Below are 5,549 nucleotides of genomic sequence, written 5' to 3'. Positions count from 1 at the left end.
CTTTTTATAAAGAAACAGCTCTCTCTTTTACACCAAGGTGGCCTTTGTGATCATTCGGAAGACCGTTTCCAGACTCAGGGCAAAATGCAACGGTTCTTCTCCCATCCTCTGTTCGTTCCCAGAGATTTTACTTAGTTTCAGGCGAATGGCGCAACAAGCCAAATGTCTGCATTTCCCTCCCCAATAAAAACACCCAAAACCTGGCCGTCGTGAAATAATAAACTTTATTGATTTCATGATGGGAGCCACCGTTTTGTATAGAAACAGAATCAAAACAAGCTCAGCGAGTTGTAACTCAGCCGTAAGGACAGAGAAGTGAGAATTCAGGCGGCTCCTACGTGTGTTTTCCCTTTCTGGGTTTAAGAAATGGTGCCTGGGAAGGAAGGAAGAGGTTTCTCAAGGAAATTGCATACATTTGCAACCAAAGTTGGTGTAAAGAAGTGTGTGTTTTTATTTTGATTTATGGATGACATGTTTATTTGATTTTGTTTAAACAGCCAGGTTTGGTTAAGTTTATTTTTTTATTTTATTTTTTGTATCATTTTTATTGAGAAGTTTCTTTTAAAACATCAAACATAAAACATAAGACGACATACGGCAGGGGAACAGGGAAGGGAGGGCAGGGGCAGGGCAAGTGTGTCTGGATTAGGGATTGTGAGAGGGGATAGACACTAGCAATGGGGGGGGGGATTGACTTCCGATCTTTGTCACTAATCATTTATGTTCCAATTAGATAGTTCTTATCATCTTTTCTTAAGGTAATAATAATAATAATAATAATAATAATAATAATAATAATAATAATAATTTTAGTTTTATACCCCGCCCCATCTCCCCGAAGGGACTCAGGGCGGCTTACATGGGGCCAAGCCCAGATATCAGACAATATAAAAACATATCAATAAAACAAGTCAATCAACAATAAAACAAATCATAAAACAAATGAGGTCACATACAATAAATATACTGATAAAATCCCGGGTTGGCTCCAAAAAGTAATATCTCCTACCCAGAAAAGAAGAAACCAACAGAGAAGATGTGCTTGGGAGGGGGGGGGATAATTATACCATTGTATTACATTTTAAAAAGAACAAAAAATGTAATGCCTGCAAGACATTTGTGGAGGGGGAAAAATAACTAGACTTTCCTGCAATTTTTTTAATGAGGAAGAGCTTAAGGGTTAAACTATTACATATACCTCCCATTCTAAGATCCCCATGGATGCAAGTAAACCTTATATTTCGCGGATATTTGGGCCAGAAACATATCACAGAATTGCAGCGAAGAACATAGAGAGGCCTACAAACACTTTGGAGGGGAGAGTTTACTACAGTAAGTAAAACCATGCATATCAAATCTATAGATAAGGAGACTGTACTGCAATCAGTAAAATCTTCATTATGTTTACCTAAACTACAACTTCCCAGAAAATCTGAATACAACCTTGCTGGTTCCCTTCTCTGAAGTAACAAGGTAGTCTTCAAAGTTTGACCAGTCCGTGGCTCTTATAGCTCTTCCGTTGCTCTTTCTCATTCAGAAGGTAAGTTTGTCCATATCCTTTATTTCAGTCCATTTGGTCAGCCAGGCATCTTTCGATGGGGCTTTCTCACTTTTCCATTGTTTTGCGATTACCATCCTTGCTGCAGTAATAAAAAAATGTAAATAGTTTATCTGTATTTAAATCTACCTTATCTAATTCATCATATAACCCTAGCAGGAGGAGCTCAGGCGTCTTCGCAAAGTTTGTGTTTAGAATTTTATTACTTTCGTCTAACATCATCGTCCAAAATTTTGCCATCTTTCTACAACTCCACCACATAGGGTGGTACGAGCCCACTTGAGATTTACATTTCCAGCATTTATTATTAGTATTTTTATACATAAATCCTATCTTTTGGGGGGTTAGGTACCATCTATGCATTACTTTCAGCCAGTTTTCTTTCATGTCCATGGAGTACGTGTATTTAATTTTTTTTCCTCCAAATCGATTCCCACTCATGTAGGTAAATCGGACATATGAAATAACAGAATAATATAATAACGACGCAATATAATAATAATATAATATAATATGAAATAAGAACAAAATAATATAATAATGATGAAAAACAATAATAATAATATAAAATAATATAAGATCCAAATAATATAAGGATGCAAAATAATAGTAATATAATAATAATATAAAATAACAACATAATAATGCAAAATACTGTGTATTATAATAACACGAAATAACAGAATATAATAATGATGCAAAATAATAATTATAATACGCAATACGTAAGAACAAATATAAAAATGATGTAAAATAATAATATAATAATATAAAACAACAACATAATAATGCAAAATCATGTGTATAATAGTATGAAACAACAAAATTATATAGTACTAGCTGTGCCCGGCCACGCGTTGCTGTGGCGTTGTCTGGTGGTGTTAGTGAGAAATTGTTGTGGTAGTGGTGGTATTGAATGTCTGTTGTATGGTTGTCTTGATGTTGAGTATGCATTTGGTTGTTTGTGTCCTGGGAAAGTGGTGAGGGTAGAGGGGGTCTATGTCCCTGTGTAGTATTGTATAGTATTTATATGTTGTCCATGTGTTGGGAATGCTTGGATTGTGTCCTGCTGCATAGTAGAAAGGGTTGGGCTGGATGGCCCTTAGGGGTCTCTCCAAACTCTTGGATTCTATGCTTCTATTATTATTATTATTATTATTATTATCATCATCATCATCATTATTATGTAGAGGCTGGATGGCCATCTGTCAGGAGTGCTTGGATTGTGTCCTCCTGCATGGTAGAAGGAAGTTGATCTGGATGATCCTTAGGGGTCACTCCAAACCTTAGGATTGTATGATGATGTTATTATTATTAGTATTAGTATTGAGAGGCTGAGTGGCCATCTGTTGGGAGTGCTTGGCTTGTGTCCTGCATGGCAGAATTGGGTTGGGCTGGATGGCCTTTAGGGGTGTCTCCTAACTGTCTGATGCTATGAATCGATGTGTATTATTATTGTGCAGATATTGGATGGCCATCTGTCAGGAGTGATTGGATTGTGTCCTCCTGCATGGTAGAAGGAAGTTGAACTGGATGGCCCTCTTGTGCCTGTCCCCTGGGGTGAGTAGGTTGCTAGGAGACCAAGTGGGCAGAACTTAGCCTTGTAATTGGCAGCAATTGGATAAAAACAATTACTCCTCTCCCTCTAATTAGGACTTTATTTTTCTTTTCTTTTTGTTGTATCAACCTAGAGCCGTGGATGATGGATTGTGTTGTCACATTTCGAGGTTGGGGGGCCTGTGGTTTTGTTGTTTTGTCCGCTGCCCTGATGCCATCACTCTTTTATATATATAGATAATAATGATGTAAAATAATAATATAATATAATATGAAATATAAACAAAACGATATAAGAATGTAAAATAATAAAATATAAAATATAAAATAAAAACCAATAATATAAGGATGCAAAATAATAATAATATTATAATAATATAAAATAACATAATAATGCAAAATACTGTGAATTATAATAATATGAAATAACAGAATAATATAATAACGATACAAAATAATAATAATAATATAATAAAATATGAAATAAATATAATATAATATGAAATAAGAACAATATAATATAATATAATAATAATGCAAAATGATAATAATATAAAAACCAAATAATATAAGGATGCAAAATAATAAAAATAATATAATATAAAATAACAACATAAAAATGCAAAATGATATGTATAATAATATGAAATAATAACAACATAATAATGCAAAATACTGTGTATTATAATAATATGAAATAACAGAATAAAATAATAATGATGCCAAATAATAATATAATAAAATATGAAATAAATATAATATGAAATAAGAACAAAATAATATAATATAATAATAATGTAAAATGATAATAATATAAAAACCAAATAATATAAGGATGCAAAATAATAAAAATAAAATAATATAATATAAAATAACCACATAATGCAAAATCATGTCTATAATAATAATATGAAATAATAAAGATATAATATATTATAAACGCAATGCAACATAATATGTACGATAATAATATAATATGAAATAATAACACAATAATTTATAATATAATCTAAAGGCCTTTTCCTGCCGTTCTCCTCAGCGGCGCTTCGCTCGCCTCACTCACCCCGGCCGCCATCTTGGCTGTTCCCTTCCCCGGCCCTCACGCGCCAGGCCACGCCCCTTGCCCCGCCCCCAAGTCCCGGCAGGTCCATCACGCAACCCGTCCCTTCCGTCGCCAACCCTGACACATCCATGGACCTCATATTCAAACAACATAATCATACGTAACGATTATTAATAAGCTCGAAGACTATATATCTCTGATATTATAAAATTATTTATTTTGTATTATTGCGGCTACGATGGGAAACGCCCCCGCACTACATATCTGCCAGGACGCGCTTCGACCAATGAGGGAGCGAAGGAAGGGGAAAGGGGCGGGACCTCCCAAGCAACAACCAATGGGAGAAGAGAGCGGAGGCGGAGGGGGGAAAAGGCGGGATAGGAGGAACATAGAGGTATGAAATGAAAAGAGCGCCCCTGCAATGCGGAAATGGAACATAGAAGTATGAAAAGCAAAGAGCGCCCCGCAATGCAGAAAGTAAACATAGAGGTATGAAAAGTAAAGAGCGCCCCGCAATGCAGAAAGTGAACATAGAAGTATGATAAGTAAAGAGCGCCCCGCAATGCGGAAAAGGAACATAGAGGTATGAAAAGTAAAGAGCGCTCCCGCAATGCAGAAAGTAAACATAGAAGTATGAAAAGTAAAGAGCGCTCCTGCAATGAGGAAATGGAACATAGAGGTATGAAAAGAAGAAAAGGAACATAGCGGAGCATTTTGCCCACATCTCTTATGCAACTTTTGATTTAGCACTAATATGTGACATAATACTAATAATATAACATACTAGGGGTGTATTATAGACATTGTGGTATATTATTAATATAGTACAATCTAAGAAAAAATAATTGGTTTCCCAGAAGCATTCTCTCCTGACGTTTCGCCCACATCTCTTATGCAACTTATGATTTAGCACTAAAATGTGACATAATACTAATAATATAACATACTAGGGGTGTATTATAGACATTGTGGTATATGATTAATATAGTACAATGTAAGAAATAATAATTGGTTTCCCAGAAGCATTCTCTCCTGACGTTTCACCCACATCTCTTATGCAACTTATGATTTAGCACTAAAATGTGACATAATACTAATAATATAATATACTCGTGGTGTATTATAGACATTGTGGTATATGATTAATATAGTACAATCTAAGAAAAAATAATTGGTTTCCCAGAAGCATTCTCTCCTGACGTTTCGCCCACATCTCTTATGCAACTTATGATTTAGCACTAAAATGTGACATAATACTAATAATATAATATACTCGTGGTGTATTATAGACATTGTGGTATATGATTAATATAGTACAATCTAAGAAAAAATAATTGGTTTCCCAGAAGCATTCTCTCCTGACGTTTCGCC

General features: G+C 34.7%; 1 long non-coding RNA gene across 1 annotated transcript; it reads right to left on the bottom strand.

Moving 5' to 3' along the window:
• Positions 1-205: 205 nt before the first annotated feature.
• Positions 206-5,288, bottom strand: LOC134293195 (uncharacterized). Its single transcript, XR_010000205.1, has 2 exons — positions 4,179-5,288; positions 206-1,640 (listed from the first exon to the last, which is right to left on the bottom strand). It is a non-coding gene; the product is annotated as an uncharacterized LOC134293195 (long non-coding RNA).
• Positions 5,289-5,549: the final 261 nt, after the last annotated feature.

The sequence above is a fragment of the Anolis carolinensis genome, unplaced genomic scaffold, assembly GCF_035594765.1.
Source record: "Anolis carolinensis isolate JA03-04 unplaced genomic scaffold, rAnoCar3.1.pri scaffold_7, whole genome shotgun sequence".
Taxonomy (NCBI): domain Eukaryota; kingdom Metazoa; phylum Chordata; class Lepidosauria; order Squamata; family Dactyloidae; genus Anolis; species Anolis carolinensis.
Note: the sequence above shows the minus strand (reverse complement) of the source record. Positions and strands in the feature narration are given on the sequence as shown.